This window comes from Stomoxys calcitrans, chromosome 5 (genome assembly GCF_963082655.1).
Source record: "Stomoxys calcitrans chromosome 5, idStoCalc2.1, whole genome shotgun sequence".
NCBI classification, from domain to species: Eukaryota; Metazoa; Arthropoda; class Insecta; order Diptera; family Muscidae; genus Stomoxys; species Stomoxys calcitrans.
This window is the reverse complement of record NC_081556.1, coordinates 65153114-65173354: the sequence shown is the minus strand read 5'-3', so window position 1 is coordinate 65173354 and position 20241 is coordinate 65153114. Positions and strand designations below refer to the sequence as shown.

Here is a 20241-nt window from a genome sequence, read left to right as displayed (position 1 = left end):
TGGATAAACCATATGCTAAGGAAAAGGTGGATAAATTGTGTGTCGCATGGCATAAATATAAAGGGAGAAAATGGCACAGGGCAAGCCACAGGGGCGCATTTTACCGCCACTCCTATGGGTGACCACCATAAATTACCTATTACGGATGCTGACTGAGGAGGGATTTGAACCCGTTTGCTACGCAGACGATGTTATAATACTTATAAGAGATAAGGATCCGAACGAGCTATGCAGAAGGGCCGCAAGGGTCTTGCATATGGCAAATGACTGGACTAGACCCAGAGGTCTCAATCTTAACCCAGAGAAGACTGAAATATGCCTGTTCACGAGGAAGACGAAGGTAGGCGAATTTAACGCCCCACGTTTCCTCAATAAACGATTTCGATATCTGACAAGGTCAAATTTTTACGTGTGATCTTGGACAGAAAACTTAATTGGAAGTGTCACATTCAGGAGCGTACTGAGAATGCTCACAGATGTTGGACACTATGTAGACGGGCCGTAGGCTCGAAATGGGCCCTGAATCCACTGGCTTTGGATTAGATCAATACTTACTTACGCCTCAGTAGTTTGGTGGACTGCTATTGAGAAAAAGTGCAACATAAGGATCATATAACAGGTTCAGTGAACATGTTGTCTTGAAATAGGCGGAGCGATGAGGACCACGCCCACTAGGACACTGGAGACTATTCCAGATATCCGACCCATTGACATACAGATTAAATGTGAGGCAGCCACTGCGGCTATGAGACTTAAGGCGATGGGAGAATGGATTGAGGATGGGAACAGCACATACCATCGCGGTATAATCGAGGCAACGATAGGAAACCTGGAAAGAAGGGAAGAGGTTTCCGATCGGATACCTGAGATGAACCTTGATGTCGAGTGCGAGGTACTGCTCCCAGCGGCAAACTCTTGGATTGACGGAACCCTAGTATTGCCATCTGGAAGATCATATTACACGGATGGATCAAAGATAGAGGAGAGAGTGGGCCTGGGGGTTTACATTGAGAACCCAGGGGCTGAGATCTGTTTTAGACTACCTGATCCGGGCGAACACGGAATACGTGAAGTGGTGTGGTGCTAACGCGAGGACGTCGATTGTGATCATCTTTACCGACAGTAAAATTGCCATAAGGCGATAACAACCAGGACGGTAAGGCCATGAATAGTCTTGCTGTGTAAGAAGGAGATTAACGCCTTCTCTGAGGATGGGAAAATACGCATCGTTTGGGTGCCGGGCCATAACAGAGTAAGGGGAAATGAAAAAGCAGACGATTTGGTGGTGAAGGCCAGAGGACTGCCGTCAATAAACTTGGTTAACCCGAAGCTTTTCGGGTCGACGCAGTCCGAGTTAAGGGAGTGGGCATGCAACATTGTGGAACAGCGAAACGGTCGGTAGGACGGTGAAAATCCTATGGGGGGATCCAGAACGTGAGAAGACGAGGTTATTACTGAAAGGAAGCAAGAAGGAGGTCAGTGTAGCTATTGGTATCATACCGTGACACATAGGACTACGAGCTCACTTATATAAAATCGGAGCGGTAAGTGATAGCAAGTGTAGGGCATGCGGGGAAGATGATGAGACGTTGGGGCATTTTCTTTGTCATTGCCCGGCTTTCGCGTCCAATAGATACCGGTACTTAGGTGGAGACACAATATCAGACATGAACCAACTTAGGGGAGTGGTATTGAAAACAATAAGGATTTTATAAGTAGCACGGAATTCTTAACTTAATATTTTCTTTTTAGAGGTTACTTTATAGTTTTTAGAGCGCACAACAAGCCGATTACTAGCTTAGAGTTATGTCCATAATAGCATGGGGCGGAATAATATCTGCACCCTCTTTTCAACCTAACCTACCCTTTTCGCGATATTTAGTTTGTATGTATGTAAACTAGTATGTAAGCAACCATAATATTGTGCGTATATATTTGCTCTCTTCACTACATTTCGTGTACATGTATATACCGTATAAGTACCCATAGTTTCAGTTTTGTAAGTATTTGTAAGTAGCTTTGTCTTTTAGGTTTGTAACCATAGATATAGAAATAAAGAAGTCAGCCTTGGTTAATCAATGAAAGGCAGCGGTTGTTTGATTTGAATATGCTATTTCAAGAATATAATTTCAAAAGTAAGATTGCCCATAAAAAAGAGAAAAAACCACAAGAAGGAGAAAAGGACAAATTTTTTGTGCGTTACAAAAGAAAGAGAACCTTATGTTTAAAGAAAAAAAAACTTTGCGCTACAAAACAGACTCTTTGTAAGAAGAAAAATAGACTTTTTTCTCTACCTAGTGTACATAGCAATGGATGACTCAAAAGTAAAGGCTTGTACACTGAAGCAGTTGCGTAGGTGGTGTTGCAAACTTGGCTTGGCAACGACAGGAACAAAGAATGAGATTATTCTGCGGCTGTTGGCTGTCCCTGCAGACGGCAGAGGGGTGTGTCCGAGCGAGACCGATCTAATGCGAAGTAATTATTGATGACGGAGGTGATGCGGATGGCATACCAGAGGAGAGGGTCGAAAAAACGCTGGTGGTGGAACTGCTAGCAGGCAAATGAAGGCACCCATACAATGAACGACGGTGGTGGCCTAACAAATGAACGTATGAAGAAGACTACTGTTGGCAGACCAACAAAGACACTACAGATCAAACATGGGTGCTGCTTTTTGGCTATGTGTGCGTTAATACAATTATAACATGATATTTCACGTGCAAAGCGACAATTGATAAAATTTTTCAAAAAAAAGCGATTTTATTCAACTTGATTTGAAGTAAGTTTTGTTTTTGTTGTTACTTATAGCTTTACTGATTAAGGATTTTTTGAAAAATATTGTTTTAAATATTTGCTTGTTGGTGAGCAACCGTGTCTTATATCATTGTAATTTGAACGTAACAGTGTTTTCTGGCACAAAGCGTAGTTTGTTTATATTTCTGCGTGTGTAAAGAGAGCAAGCATCCACCAAAAGAGCATAAGCTGATGAGCACAAACATTCAAAAGAGCACCTTTGCCAATGCCTGCTACAGATACAATGACCAATGGTAGTGGCGAGAAAAACTAACGGGAAAGAAAACAAATAACAGCAACTGACATTGATCGACGAAGCTGGCATGTCAAATAAGAGTTTAAACCTAACCAAGAGTCAGAGTCGACAGACTGGTGATGAAGAGGTTGTTTACTTATTATAGTTTTTACAATTTTTAATAACTTCGACGTATACAAAAATGAATTTAAACTGAATTGCAATTTTATCACTTAAAAGATTTTGTATATTTTTTGTAAATTTATCACACAAAAATTAGCAATTTGGTAAACACACAATTTTTTTCATGTTGTTTACCATATTTTAAGCAAAATTCTCTGAAAATTGTTGGCATCGTAACGAATTTTCATGAAAATGTGGCAACATTTTCAGAGAGAAATGTGCTTGGAGAAGAAAACATTGAGATCGACGCTGCACAGTGGGCCAAATGGCAAAAAAATTGGAAATAAGTCTACAACTTTTTATCTGTTGATTTTAGCCATACAAAATGTTCTAGACATTTGTAGAGGAGGACATAGGCTTTCAGAAAAGTGCTGTTGTTGGTCCATATCTTTAATACAGGGTGAGCTACAGGGTGTCAAAGTTGACCACTTTTGACTTCTCCAAGCTTCTGGGGGCCATAACTTTTGATCTACTCAACCGATTTACATGATTTAGGACTCTAGAGAAAGAGCTTGACAAGATCTAAAAAACTTATGCATAAAGTACCATGCCATCGTGTACTGTTAAGGAGTTATGAATTGTTTAATTTTAAAATATGAAAATTTGGCCTTGGTTTTTTTCAGTGTTTTTTTAATAACTCCGTCAATTTTAAAGCTATAAACTTCATACTTCACACAAATTATGCCAGCATATGTGTGCATAAAATACAAAAGGAATCACGTGAATATCTTTGGCGGTTTAAAAATGGCATCGTTTTCAATATGAAAAATATTTTTTTTGTCAAAAAATTGCAAAATTTTTCAAAAAAGATACTCCCATTTCCTTTAAGTTTTCGCAAACTTTGGCCGTCAAAGCATTATCATTTCTTTCCATTTTCACAAAGTCGAGGTATTAAGAAAAGTTTTAAGTGCTAATTTGGCTAATTTCGATATCAAACAACACCGTTATCTTAAGACCAAAATGGCCAATTTTTTTACTAAACTTCAAAAGTTTCTCACTGGAAAAAAAGTTCCACGGGGATTTTTTCGCTTTTTTTGAACTTAAATGAAAGCTTAAAATGTTCCCAACATTTTAAGGTATGTCTCGCCATATCCTAGCCATAAATGAGATCGTAGCGATCAAAATACTGAAAAAAGTCAATTTTCAAGTAGTGCTATATTCATTGCTAAAAAACAAGTATTACGTCACATTTTATTGCAAAGATGTTAAATAAACTTTTATTTGGTAACACTTCTTCTACAAAACACAAAAAGAATCATGGAAATATCTCTATTCTATTCCATTTTATGGAACCGGCAATAAAAAAGTCAATTTTTCAAAAAAGTCGAATTTCCCAAATTTTGTTTTTGTTGTCCTAATTGCACATGACACACTATAGCCATATTTACGCAACATACCTTATCGTAAAGGAAATTTTCATACCTTTCCAACGATGTATAAAACATTTCTCAACTCGGATTCTATCTACTCTAAAATTCATTTACACTTCATTAAACTCTATATAAAAATGTCTATTTGTGAAATGGAACCTTATATGGGGCCTACACTAAAACATTGATAGATTTGCCCAGGGTTTACAATACAAATGTGTTAGAATAAAAAAAGGTCTCCTGCCAAAGTTTAAAAAAATTGGAATAAAAATATGTGTTTTAGAGCGAAAACACTTCGCATCGGCGTGCGTTTGTATAGTACCTACATCTATTTTTAATGTAAGCTGATGATTTTTGAATAAAAAGTAACCTAGAAATATACCTGCATATATATATATATTTGTGTTAAGATTTGATGCAGACAAATGTTACCTGTTTCGCTATGTCGAATTCCCAGGAAATCCACCGTATCAATGAATGTGAAAAAACCTACCCATAAAAAATTCATTGTCATTTTTTTTAACCAAATTCGAGTCCAGGTAAATAATTATAGAAGAGTAAGTAAAAAGAGGCACTTTGGACCCCTTTTTACGATTGCGTCTGATACCTGAAATGGGTCATTAATTGTGAATATATTGCATAAATATTTGAACAAAATCCAAATTTTCTTCATTATATTTTGTAGAGGCGTAAAGGACATTTATAAGTTATGGAAGTCATACTGAAGTATTCCACTCTTTCGAAAATTGTATGGGACATCAAAAATGATTCCAAATCATACACGGAGTCATTTAAGGAACTTGTTTACACTTTGGACCACATATATGGAATAAGGCTAAATAAAGACGCTTTAGACAAACTTGAAAAATTCTACAAATCATTTGAGAGAAGGTTGCCAGAATGTTCATTCGCAAAAATCAAGTTTTTCAAAATGTATGAGAAGTGGCTGAAATCGGATCTACTTATTGAAATTAAACCGCTGATTCCCGGCCGGCCTAGCAAAGCATACGACGAAGTTACGGAGAAAACCAAAAAGAAAAAACAAGAGGAACTATTGGCGGCACATCCGCCAAATTTAATAAAAGATACGTTCAAAACAGCATTGTTAAAAACACAACCAAAAAATGTTGGACGAATTGTCGATGTTTTACCATTAGCATCTCCGAAAAGGGTAAAGAGAATGGTAGAAAGTATTCCAACTCCAAAATCGACTACAGAATTCACGGAGGAAGATGCACTGGCCCTGATTTTGAACCTAGGCCTCTCAAGAAACAAATACTCAACAATGAGGAAGGCTCTTCGTGAAAAAGGATGGGGTTGTTTACCCTCAAAACATAAATTGTACAACACCAGGACGAAAATGGTGCCATCAAATATATACGTGGACGAATTAAAAGCAAGAGTGAAACTTGCTGATCTTGTTGAAAATACAGCTGTTAGAATTATTTCTAATTTTACTGAAGAACAGTTGAACACATGTAATAATTCCGAAGTGGTTTTGATCAGCAAATGGGGTTGTGATGGATCATCTGGATTTTCCGAATATAAGCAACAAACAGAAATAGATACCAACTTCGCATCAATTTTCATGGCATCATTAGTACCATTGAGAATGAGATTGTACAAGGACCAATCTTCATCATCGAAAGAAAATGCATTTCAAGATATATGGATAAATAGAACACCTGGGTCAAAATATTTATGTCGCCCAATTCGGTTTGAGTATACAAAGGAAGACCGGAACACAACACGATCTTTGGTGAACGAAATAAAGGAAGAAATTGCTGCATTACCCATGATTGTTATAAACCAATTGGGAAGAAATATAAAAGTTTCGTTTCAACTACAACTCACTATGATCGATGGAAAGGTGGCAAACGCATTAACTGGCGTTATGTCCAATTGGAGATGCAATATTTGTGGCAAGAAGAATGGGCAATTCGAGGACAAGTCTGATGAAAATTTAGTAAACGAAAATGCGCTCAATTTCGGTATTTCGCCCCTGCACTGTAGAATTCGATTCATGGAGTATTGTTTGCATTTATCGTATGACCTTAAATATCGGACTAGCCCTGGAAACCGCGATGTCTCTGCTAGAAACAACCAAGATCTTCACAAAATGAGGCAGGAAGAGAAGAATCGAATCCAGTTGGAGTTTAAACAAAAGGGACTTATAATAGATAAACCTCTTTACGGATACGGAAGCACAAATGATGGCAACTCGGCAAGGCGGTTTTTTGAGGACCCCGTATCGACATCTAAAATAACCGGTCTTGATGAACACTTGCTAAGACGATTCAAAGTGATTTTGGCTGTAATCAATAGCAAAAAGATGATAAATTCAACCAAATTTGAAGCTTATAGTAATGACACAAAAAACATTTTATCTGATTTATATTCGTGGAAAGCTTTAACACCGACAGTACATAAAGTCTTACATCATGGCAAGGAAATTGTGGAATACAACATACTTCCGTTAGGAGAACTTACAGAAGAAGCTCAGGAATCCCGTAATAGAGATGTTAAACAGTTCCGGCTTTTCAATACCCGAAAGAGCACCAAATTTAACCAAAATTATGATTTACTTCAATATTTATTGTTATCGTCTGATCCGGTACTATACAGCATCAGAACTAAATGGCTACCAAAAATATGTGACGATATAGATAAGGACGATCCCGATGCCATTCAAATTAAAGAGCTTTTAAATTTTGATACCTTAGATTATTTGGTAGAGAATAAAATCAAATAATACAAAACTAAAATGCTTTTTTATTTTGGGAGTAGCTAATATACATATAAACGCACGCCGATGCGAAGTGTTTTCGCTCTAAAACACATATTTTTATTCCAATTTTTTTAAACTTTGGCAGGAGACCTTTTTTTATTCTAACACATTTGTATTGTAAACCCTGGGCAAATCTATCAATGTTTTAGTGTAGGCCCCATATAAGGTTCCATTTCACAAATAGACATTTTTATATAGAGTTTAATGAAGTGTAAATGAATTTTAGAGTAGATAGAATCCGAGTTGAGAAATGTTTTATACATCGTTGGAAAGGTATGAAAATTTCCTTTACGATAAGGTATGTTGCGTAAATATGGCTATAGTGTGTCATGTGCAATTAGGACAACAAAAACAAAATTTGGGAAATTCGACTTTTTTGAAAAATTGACTTTTTTATTGCCGGTTCCATAAAATGGAATAGAATAGAGATATTTCCATGATTCTTTTTGTGTTTTGTAGAAGAAGTGTTACCAAATAAAAGTTTATTTAACATCTTTGCAATAAAATGTGACGTAATACTTGTTTTTTAGCAATGAATATAGCACTACTTGAAAATTGACTTTTTTCAGTATTTTGATCGCTACGATCTCATTTATGGCTAGGATATGGCGAGACATACCTTAAAATGTTGGGAACATTTTAAGCTTTCATTTAAGTTCAAAAAAAGCGAAAAAATCCCCGTGGAACTTTTTTTCCAGTGAGAAACTTTTGAAGTTTAGTAAAAAAATTGGCCATTTTGGTCTTAAGATAACGGTGTTGTTTGATATCGAAATTAGCCAAATTAGCACTTAAAACTTTTCTTAATACCTCGACTTTGTGAAAATGGAAAGAAATGATAATGCTTTGACGGCCAAAGTTTGCGAAAACTTAAAGGAAATGGGAGTATCTTTTTTGAAAAATTTTGCAATTTTTTGACAAAAAAAATATTTTTCATATTGAAAACGATGCCATTTTTAAACCGCCAAAGATATTCACGTGATTCCTTTTGTATTTTATGCACACATATGCTGGCATAATTTGTGTGAAGTATGAAGTTTATAGCTTTAAAATTGACGGAGTTATTAAAAAAACACTGAAAAAAACCAAGGCCAAATTTTCATATTTTAAAATTAAACAATTCATAACTCCTTAACAGTACACGATGGCATGGTACTTTATGCATAAGTTTTTTAGATCTTGTCAAGCTCTTTCTCTAGAGTCCTAAATCATGTAAATCGGTTGAGTAGATCAAAAGTTATGGCCCCCAGAAGCTTGGAGAAGTCAAAAGTGGTCAACTTTCACACCCTGTAGCTCACCCTGTATTAAAGATATGGACCAACAACAGCACTTTTCTGAAAGCCTATGTCCTCCTCTACAAATGTCTAGAACATTTTGTATGGCTAAAATCAACAGATAAAAAGTTGTAGACTTATTTCCAATTTTTTTGCCATTTGGCCCACTGTGCGCTGCCAAAATAGAATAGAATCTATTTCAGCAGCGTCATGACGCTAGACTCTGACTCGAACCGCGGTGGATTTTTGCTTTCCATGTAAAATAACTTGACTCTGACTCTTTGATTGAATTTAGACAAGATATATCCATTTACAGGTAGTGGCAGTTGCCCAACAACAAAATATTGAGTGCACTATCTGTCAAAATCAGTGATTAGTGGTAATTAGGTCATGGGTTAACACTTTAAGCGAATGCAGCCGGTGCGGCCGATGGTGATGCAGCAGGGTGGCATATGGACAGCGTCAACGAAGAGACACAGGCATGTGAGTATCAAAAAACGGCAACAAATGAAAACGAGCGAGTGATTATATACAAAGGGGTTTTCGAAGTAGAGTTAATAAAGACAGAAATGAGGCTGCTGCAGAGGGGGAACGAGTTGCTACAGCGCGAGAACGAGCTACTGAAACGGTCGCTGGCAGTTAATGTAAATAGCGCACTAGGCAACACAGATGTGAATAGGTTGACTAGAGTCAAGACGCAATTTTTAGCGGTAAATCGATCAAAGATTAAAACTTTTAGAAAGTCTTTAGGAAGAAGACGAAGAATTAAGGATGTGTGTTGACTACCGAACTCAGAACAAGATGATGGCGAAAGATTGTTGTTGGACTGGATGGCAGGGAAGTGTTAACTTTCGAAGTTTGATTTGCGGAACGGGTTTTATTACGTGTTTGTTGAGGCGGAGTCGGTTAAACACGGCTCTCAGTGTTTAAAAGTGTTGTAAGGTTTATTATTTGCATGGATGACATAATGATCGCGACGGAGGATTTGGTGAGTCATTTATCGGTGTTGAGGGAGGTTTCTGAACTTGGAAATGGAGACGCTGGCCATCATTTATGCGCTGCAGAGATTCCGGATATGCTGACAGGGAAAGCGATAGCTACTGATTGGATTTCACTCACCATGACCCTGAGCAAGAAAGAGCTGAACTCAATAATATCTAGGTGGGCTTTAGAGCTAAAGAATTACGATTACGTTTTGGAGCATAGGTCAGTTAGCCGAATGCAACATGTTGCTGCGTTGAGTAGGGTGTCCGCGATTATGACTATAGTGAGCAAGATATATTCATTTACAGGTAGTGGCAGTTGCCCAACAACAAAATATTGAGTACACTATCTGTCAAAATCAGTGATTAGTGCAACTCTGATTTTGTGTATGTTACTAGTTCGTGCCATTTTTCGTTGGTTGTGTGTGTTATTGCTCTTAATTATTATACAAACACAACCAAAACTCGTTGACAGATAGTGCACTTCGCTAGAAAAAATTTTACTCAGCTGTTTACGGTACACTACCAGGAGATTACTTTTTTGGCGGGTGAGGTGGAGCCCAACATACCTCGTGGCCTTTGGGAGTTCCTAGAAACACTTATTTGTGTCCAAATTTGCAGAAGTACGCTTAACAGAGATATCTGTAAAAAGCCCCTTATTTGGCCCCTTAATTTTATCATTGAATCCGTGGTGGGCTTCTTAGGTGCTTATTCTTAGGTGCGCATTTTTGGCAAATGTTAGGATATGCATGCAGCTACGATATGTTACAATTAAGAGGTAGATTCATTAGCACAACAACAAATATCAACCCGTAACGAAACTGCCTTGAGTGGCAAAAGCAATAAATTGAAGTTTTAAAGTTGTTTTAGAAATAAACTTTGTTTAACAATTTGAATTCTTCAAATGTGTTTTATATTTGTATTTTTTTCATTATAACACTGTTCTTTTGCTTATCGGATCAAAAAGAACATCTTAGTAAAATTTAAGAAAAAAATCACAGCTGTGTTATCCAGGCTTTGACATTTAGATTTACTGCAAAATCACAACAAAAATTAAAAAATTGTACTCAGCTGTTCGAATCACCTCACCTTATAAGTGCGTCCTGAGATATGCTTAAGTTTTTGTTCGACTTGTTCGATAAATTCTTCATTTAAAATCAGATATACAAACCCATGATATAATTACCAGGTAGTGAGCTGAGTAAAATTTTTTCACGCGAAGTGTAGGTGTGTATTATAGTTAAGAACCATAACAAACAACGAAAAATGGCGTGAACTATTAACATATTTAAAGTCAGAATTGCATTAATCATTGATTTTGACAGATAGTGCACACAATATTTTGTTGTTGGGCAACCGCCACTACCTTTAAGTGAATATATCTTGCAGGCCGACGCCTGCGTTCGACGTCAACAAACCGGCCATTAAACTGACTTATATTGGCTATGACAGAACTTTTGTCCCAAAGCCGAATTTAGAATAACCTTCCAAGCACCTCTATTTTCTGCGTCCTTCTAAATTATCTGACCCCAAGTTACGAGGTGTCTCCCAACACTTAGTCCTTTCCATCAGGCTTTTGGTTGTCCCAGTTTGTGTGTACCACGGTGATCGCCTTCAAAATATTTCTTTGACAACATGACCTAGCTAACGCAACCATTGTATTTTGATACGTATAACTATCGTATCGTCGTCATACAGCTCGTAGTTCTTTCGGCGCCAATATTCTCCATTAACGCAAATATATTTTACGAAGAATCTTTCTCTCAAACACTCCAAGCACTGCCTAGTCTGCTTTCACAAATGGTATCAGCGTCTTATATAGAGTAATATTCTCCTGTCGAGTGGTGGCCTTGTTTCTACACTGTTTCTACACTGAAAGCGCATGTTTGCCACTATTTTTCTTCGCTTTATTTCAAAACTGGTGTCATTCGTTCGGTTACGGCGATGCCGAGGTAGATAAAATTGCTATTTCAAAGTTATGATTCCCACCTTTTCCATTTCCTTTATCTGCTCGGTTGTAACTACAAGGCATTTTAGGATTTTGTCTTGTCTCCATTTACTGTCAGACCCATTTTCACTGATTATCTTTCGATTTTTCAAAAGGGTGCAGTTACTATTTACTGTGACCGAACCATGATATCGATGTAAGGTATCGATGGGCGAATAGCAGGGGTTGTCTTGTGAGTAGTATGCCATATCTATTCACATCTGCACTTCGTATGATCTTCTCCAGCAGGATATTAGAGGGATCATAGCCAACGCAAACGTTGTATTTTGGTGACATCGTCGTCATAGAGTTCCGTCAATCTAAGACTGTGCCGTGGTTCATACGACGCTTTATTCTCCACTTACGCAATCTGGTCCAAATATTTTACGAATGATTTTTCTCTCAAACACTCCAAGTACTACCTCGTCTGTCCCGTCAGACTAAAAACAGATCTCAATGCCTGGTTTCGCAATGTAGACCCCGAGGCTCACTCTGTCCTCTAGGTTTCATCCATTGGAGAAGTATTAACTTCCAGATGGCAGTACCAGAGTTTCGTCAATCCAAGACTGTGCCGTTGGCAGCAGTGCCTCGTACCACATGTGTCGTCTCTTTATACGATAAGAAACCTCGTCCATTCCTTCCAGGTTTCCTATCGTCGACCCGATTATACCGCGATGGTTTGAGCTGCTCCTATACTCCATCCATAGCCTCACACTTGATCTGTATGTCTATGGGTCTTATATCTAAATAGTCTTCAGTGCCTTAGTCGTCGTGATCCTCATCGTTCTGCCTATATCAAGAAAACGTGGTCCCTGAGCCTGTTTTATCGCCCTTACATTGCACTTTTTGTCCATCCCTGTTCACCAAACTACTGAGGCGAAACTAAGTATTGGTCTTATCACTCTTCTCAACGCCACTAGACTATCCTCGGATTCAGACCCCATTTCGAGCCGGCGACCCGTCTGCATAGTGCCCAACATCTGTGAGATTTCTCGGTGCGCTCCTGAAGTGACACTTCCAATTCGGGTTCCAGTCCAAGATCGCATCTAAGTATTTTACCTTGTTACGTATCGAAATCGTTCTATTGAGGAAAAGATGTTCGTAAATTGACCCACCTTCGTCTTCCTTGTGAACAGGCAGATTTAAATCTTATCTGGGTTAACATTGAGACCCCTATGTCAAGTCCAGTCGTATGTCATCTCCAAGACACATTTCGCACTTCTCATAGCTGATTCGGATCTTTACTTAGAATTATTATAATATTGTCGGCATAGCAGACTGGATTAAATGCCTCCTCAGCCTTCATCCGTAATAGTTAATTTGTGGTGGACACCCCTAAGAACGGCGACAAAATGCCCACTTGTGGCTTGCCCTGTCCCACTTTCTCTTAATATTTATAAACCTAACCTATATATATGTCATTGGACAGACAATGTATCAACCTGTTTCTTAGGATATGGTTTATTCAGTCTCTATTAACCAGGTCCACTCGGTCTAAGGATTAGATTGGATCAGTGTGTCGGTTAAATATTGTTAAACACCCCTTCGATGTCACCGCCAATGTGAAAGTCTTGGCATCGAAAGATTCTTTGAAGAGTGTGATTTAAGTAGTCATGAGAGATGGTTATTCTACTCATACACACGCTATTTTGTACCCGTAAAATTTTTTTGACTAACAGCAATTAGGTAAGGTTGAAAAGAGTGTACGGATATTAATCCGCCCCATGCCACTATGGACATACACCTAATGGCTGGTACTATGTTCATTTTTCGCAACATTTTTTCGTGATTACTTTTTTTAGATAATAAATTTTGAAACAAAAAAAAAATGCTGATTTCATTCAGTAGGACATTCCCTCAAAAAATCTTCATAAAAGTATTATGGTTTCAATGAGATTTTTGTAGTGTTTCAAAAAAGTAACCGTGCAAATTTCGTGTTTCCAACTGTGAAAAACGAATATAGTACCTATGTTAAGAATTCCGTGCTACTACAAAATCTTTAATTTTTTTCCATACCACGCCCCTATGTTGGTTCATATCTGGTATTGTGTACCCACCTAAGTGCCGGTGTCTGTTATCCGCGAAAGCCGAGAAATGATTTAGAAAATGCTCCAACGTCTCATCTTCTTCGGCGCATGCTCTACACATACTACCACTTGCCGCACCGATTTTGCATAAGTGAGATCGTAGTCTCATGTGTCCCTTCATGATACTGAAAGCCACACTGACTGACCGCCTTCTTACTTCATTTCAGTAATAGCCTAGTTTTTTACGATCCGGTTACAACCGGAAAAATGCATGCGAATCAACAAAACCAACAACAACAGTCAAAAACGCAGCCCGAAGTGCATCAAAAAATGCAACAACAACAAAAGGAACTCATAGTGAAAACAATCATAACATTAATAATCAAAACAAGACAAGCTATCGTCAATTAACATCTAAAATGTGGCCACAAATTAATTGATTTCGTTCAAAACAAATGGTTTCAAAATAAATGATTTCAACATTAAAGAAATATCAATCATAGAAATAAATTTTACGACCGATTTTGAAAAGGTTGTGAACTAAAAGATATCGGAATTGGAAAATCGAGGCCTGTTAATCAAATTCGAAAAGATTCTACATAGACAAATGTTTCCATACCTTCGCGTGTTTTCTCTTCTCATTTTTTTTTTAACTATATTTTTTTAATATATTTAGTACATTCCTTCACTTTTTAGTGAGCAGAGTAAACGGGGTTTTAGAAATACACTAACAAACCTGAGTACACAGATGGTTAATCTACAGAAATTACTACAATTAAAATTTACAAAAATAGATACATTGTTTTCATTTATGGATGTACATATAATGAATTAGACAACGAATCAACCAATAATATCCAAAATTGTATTTTTAGTTTGAGTCTTCTTTTTTTCTTTTACATTACAGATTATATGTACTTAGCAAATTGTTAAGATACAAACCTTTAGAACTATACATGTCTTGTTCTAGTATTCAATTTCAATGCTTTTTTATACAAATAAAGCATTTACCTAACTTTACTGTTGAATATTACTGGTGGATTCGTTGTTAAATTAAATTTAAGCCACATGCTTCATGAGAAAGTAAATATACATACATATAATGAATTAGACAACGAATCAACCAATAATATCCAAAATTGTATTTTTAGTTTGAGTCTTCTTTTTTTCTTTTACATTACAGATTATACTTAGCAAATTGTTAAGATACAAACCTTTAGAACTATACATGTCTTGTTCTAGTATTCAATTTCAATGCTTTTTTATACAAATAAAGCATTTACCTAACTTTACTGTTGAATATTACTGGTGGATTCGTTGTTAAATTCAATTTAAGCCACATGCTTTATGAGAAAGTAAATATATGAATATTTACAGTGCTAGAGCGTGACAACGCTTGCTCACGGCCTTACCAAATGACAACAGAACGGAATGTCTGCTCAAAACAAAAAAATAATAACAACAACACTTAAACATAGATAAACTGTAAATGCAGTAGTTAGGATTAGTAGCAGGTACGACTGCATACATATTGTAGGAAAAATAATTTTCCTTATGAATGGAAGTGCAAAGCACGTATTACAAATTATTGAAAATTGGCTTGAGTATAAATATAATATACATGGTATTGTTAATGTCGTTATTTTTCAGGTACAGAGAATATTTGAAAGTTATGATAAAGCGAGGTGAGTTAGACTCATTATTTAAATAACTATTGTGTAACATTATGTTATCTTCCTTTTTAAGCCCTTATGGGAGCCGGACGTTGCTTTGATGAAAAATTGTGCAAGTGTATTGTGGTCTGCATCGTTGTCGGGAGTTTCACTGAGGATGGATATCGGTGATAAATACGATTCAGACCGGCGTGAATTTTTCCTAGCATTGAAAATGTCAACCAAATTGAATTTTCATGGTTATTTAGTCCCTGACTGAAAGTCTTCAGCTGTTGCATGACAAATTTGCAAAGAGGGTGAATATTCGCAGCATCATATATTACAGAATTGGAGAACTTTGCGATTTTCGTAATGCTTATTTACAAACTTTCTCAAGATTGTGCGCTCATAGAGCTCAAGCTCCGTGGCAACTATAGACGAGATGGAAAACCAGATGGGGAATCCTTACAACAGCACCGACCTGGTGGCTACTTTATACAAAACCAATTTTGTTGTTGTTGTTGTTGTAGCAGTGTGCTGTACACTGAGGTGGCAGCCCTTTCCGATGAAGGACTTCATCGGGTCAATCCGGTACCTACAACCGGCTGCCATGGGATTGGAAACCAATTTTGTAATTTGGGTAAGTATTTATTATTCATTAAATATGAAAATGATACTGAGATTATTTTGTTGTAGGGCGGCTCTTAGGTTAGGTTAGGTTAGGTTTAAGTGACAGTCTGCCATCAGACTCACTTAGACGTTTTCGTCCATTGTGATACCACAGGAACAGAAGGAGGAATATGCCTTATAGTTTCTACCGTTAAACCATCCAGATCAGGTTTTCAAAGAAATGAGAACTTAAAGTGGAACTCGTTCTAACTGCTAGTGCGGGACACATGCACAGAAGGTGTTCTATAGTCTCCTCTTCCTCGATGTCCCTACAGCTTCTGCAAAAGTCGTTGCTGGTAACCTTCAGTCTGTCAGCAAGTTTTCCGATTAGACAGTGACCTGTCATGATGGAACCAATGACTGAGACGTCTGTTTTAGCCAATGAGAGCAACGCAGTAGGCCTCTTAAAGTCTAGATTAGGCCACATAGTTTTGGGATGATCACAGCCCCCTCTTCGTGACCATCTTTCATTCGATGCGCTTCGGGCCTGGTCCTAAAAACTTAGCTTACATGTCGCTAGAGGCATACCAACAGATTCTAGTGTCCATGTAGTGTGTAAGGTAGTTACTAGTCTCGCAAGCTCGTCTGCTTTAGAATTCCCTGGGATATATCTGTGGCCGGCACCCAGAACAGGTGAATTTTGAACTGTTCAGCCATCTCGTTGGGAAATCTGCTTTAGAATTCCCTGGGATATATCTGTGGCCGGCAACCAGAACAGGTGAATTTTGAACTGTTCAGCCATCTCGTTGGGAAATCTGCGACAGTCGAGGGCGGTTTTTGTGTTCAGAAATACGTTCTTCAGGGATTAAATGGCTGTCTGAGATCTGTTAATGTCAATCGTCGTAATGACATTATATCTTAGCCATTCCACCACTTCCTTAATTGCAAGGATCTCTGCTCGATACACACTGCAGTGGTCGGGTAACCTTTCGATATGACCAGTTCTAGAACTTTAGAGTACACCCCAAAACCCAGCTGATCGTTTAGTTTGCAACCATCCGTATAGAAGTCCATGTAACTTCTGTTACCAGGGATATCGTAGTTCCAATCAGTTCTATCAGGAATAGTGCTACATTTCCCAATGGCTCTCTTGCGCACGAGTGGCCTTTTTTGGCCTTTCCAAAATGTTGGATTTGAAGTTAAATTTCCTATCTAGCAAAGCACCCAGGTATTTTGCGCTTTCTGTAAATGGAACATTCTCTCCACCCAAGGTTACAGATTCCACTGTAGGCAACTTATATCTCCTGCTGAAAAGAACTAATTCTGTCTTCGTTAGCCTACTTTGCTGTCACACGTAGAGCTTCTTGAAGTGTATCTCTTAGAGTGCTGGGAAACTTTTCCCCAATCGCAATTGCCACGTCATCAGCATACGTCACCACTTCTACGCCTTTTTCTTCCAGAGACAATAATAATTTTTTAATGGCTATATTCCAAAGTAGAGGAGACAGTACACCTCCTTGAGAAGTTCCTCTGCTGACACATCTTTTTAGATCCACAGATCCCAAGCCTGCCGTAATGCATCTTTTAGTAAGTTACTAATAAACTTTCATACGGTAGAGTTGAATGAATGAAAATGACCTTCGTGTACCTCCATCCCACAGGTATATATGACAATCTCATATAAGCAGAGTATATCTCCCTAAGCCAGGGAACCAGTCTATCAGACACAGCTTACAATTCAACCGGTGATACACCATCAGGGCCTGGCAACTTAAAGGAGTCGAAACTTCTTATCGCCCAAAGGATTTTCGGCTCAAACACAATTTCCCTAATGGCCTCCGACGAATGCATATCAGTGACAGCTTTTTCTAGCGCCACGTTGTCTGTTGTTGAATTTCTCGGGATATATGTATCAACGAGCATTTCTAGTGTTTCCTCACTAGACATTGTCCAAACATTCTCTGACTTCTGAATATACCCCACGGTAATGTCTCGAGGCCAAAATCTTTCTTAGCCTAGAGGCCTCAGATGTATCCTCCACGGAGCTGCATAATTCCACCCAGGATTTGTTCAGAACCTTTCTCAGCTCGGCCTTATATATTATCGGCTCAGCCTTATAGATGTCCCAATCGTTTGAATGGTGTATTTGTGCCCTCAAGTGAAAGTTGAAGTTGTTTGCTTTCGGGTACTACGTTTCGCGGACATTTTCCTAAAGCACTTCTGACGCAAATTGCTTCCGATTTCGCAGCGTTTATTCTAATTTTCAATCTTCTTAGAAATTATTGATCTGTCTGAGGTGAACCGAGGCCTTATAAAGCGCTTGACCAGGCAACGAATGATGTGGACTAATCATGCAATCATCAGCGTAGAGAATGGCTTGATATTCCTGACTGATGTATGGGAAACCGTATAAGAGAAGATTAAACAGAAAAGGTGCCAGGACGTTACCCTGAGGTAGCCCGCTTTCAATCCGACCAGGTGGTGAAATTGTATCTTGTATTTGTGGAGTAAATTGACGATTTGTGAAAAAAAAACTTTGGTTTTGGTTTGTAAAATCGTCGCTAAAACTTTAAATCACTCAAGACACTGGAGAGAAAATTGGATACCCTAGAGTCGAAGTCAGCGACAGGGTTCAGGGGTGTTGCCTGTCTGAATGTTTCTTCATTCGAGACTTGGGATCGCTCCACAGTATCAGATTTGTTGTACAGCAAAGTATTATTGTTGGTTATATCACAAGGCGTATTTAATAATGTGGTCTCACGCGAACAGCTATTAACAGCCGGTCAGGATTGAAGATATTAAGATGCCAGATTTTTGTTTGCATTCTATTTGTTGTTATCTTCTTTCTGGCATATTCTCTGCTCATTTACGAATACGTATACACACACGCACACAAATTTTTTGTGTATCTTGGCAAAACGTCGATCAGCTTGATGACAAAGAATGATTGCACCATATGAATTGTGGTTGTACAAATGAGACCACCTTTCGCCATAGCTATGTATATCACAACAAAGAGACGACTTTCTCCCCCCAACCAAGTTGTAAACCTCTTGAAACGCTGAAGGCCCCGTTTTGATGTTTTGTACATTTTTGTTGAAATATTATGTATGTTCTATGTTTATGATTTTCTTAATTATTTTTTTAAAGGCTGTATTTGCTTTGAGAGGATAATATATTCGTGACTTTGCCTGTTGGCGGCTCTGTGAAAGATCTTTTTGAGATCTTGCTGCCAGTTGTGTTTTATTGTTAAGAATTTCCTTACTTTCTCGGAAAGTGGAAATTTGTCCTGGTTAATTAGTGTTTTTTTAGAGTGGGCAACATACGTGGAATTTACATCATTGCTTAAGTCTTTAATGTAGTTGTCAATTTCGAAGCTCTCCCAGTACCTATTTATGGGAGACATTATATTAGAGATTGATTTTTCTGTGTACATTTACATTGTGTACGTGTACATTTGCGGGGACTTTTTTAATATCCCAGATGGGAGGAGGTTAAGATTCAATTTTAATGGAAAGTGATCAGAGAAAGTGGGGAGCGAGGATATCTTAAAGTTTGGGTTGACAAGATCTAATATATTAGGGCTGAATAGGAAATGGTCAAGAAATGATGGCCGTTAGGGTAGGAAGGCGAACTACCGCAGAGTCGCACAATGTCCAACGCATGATTAAGTAACCAGGCATGTAGTCTTGCCATTGTTATTTTCGGTGTTATCGTCCCAGGAGAAACTTTAAGAATTAAAATCGCCATCCACAATAAAGCCATCGTAACTGTTAAGCAACTCCAGGAGATTGTTCAAGTCGGCATGAAGTCCTGCATTAGACCAATGTCGAAATTTTATGCACAAAGGTGTTTCGAAGGTTGAGGCCACTACTTCTGCGACAACCGGCATCGTGGTTGCAGAATGTGCAATAGAATGCCTGGACGGTTAATTTTGGTTGAAATTGCAATTAATGAGTCGATTATGGATTTTTTACAAATATCTTGGAAACTGAACTTTAAAAATGCTGATATTGATTTTTGCTCCTGGCAATGCAAGTATAGCATTGTCAGGAGAAAAAACCACGCAACTGAAGTTGGGTTGCCATTCATAATCGACTCATAAATTTGTATAAAATCGCGCAATGAAAAAGAAACGTCCGATTAGTCCATACACAGGGAATTGATATACGTAATAGCCAAAATATTGAATATATTTCGCATAAACGTTGATTCATTAGTTAAGTTGCTTTCTCACGATATGTATTAAGCAAGATAGCAGCTCTAAAAGTTGTACACATCGTGTGATACAAAGAAAAAATTTTATATGAAAATTTAATTATCGAGTAAATATGCAACTCTTT

At 37.9% G+C, this 20241-nt stretch overlaps 1 long non-coding RNA gene across 3 annotated transcripts in view; it reads left to right on the top strand.

Annotated features, from left to right (window-relative positions):
* LOC106082604 (uncharacterized) overlaps nucleotides 1-20241 on the top strand; it is a 43687-nt gene that overhangs the window by 3827 nt on the left and 19619 nt on the right. For all 3 annotated transcript variants that reach the window (XR_009398573.1, XR_009398574.1, XR_001220527.2), the window contains exons 2-4: nucleotides 15288-15322; nucleotides 15384-15606; nucleotides 15687-15929. This is a non-coding gene — a long non-coding RNA (uncharacterized LOC106082604). The remainder of the gene's footprint in view (nucleotides 1-15287; nucleotides 15323-15383; nucleotides 15607-15686; nucleotides 15930-20241) is intronic.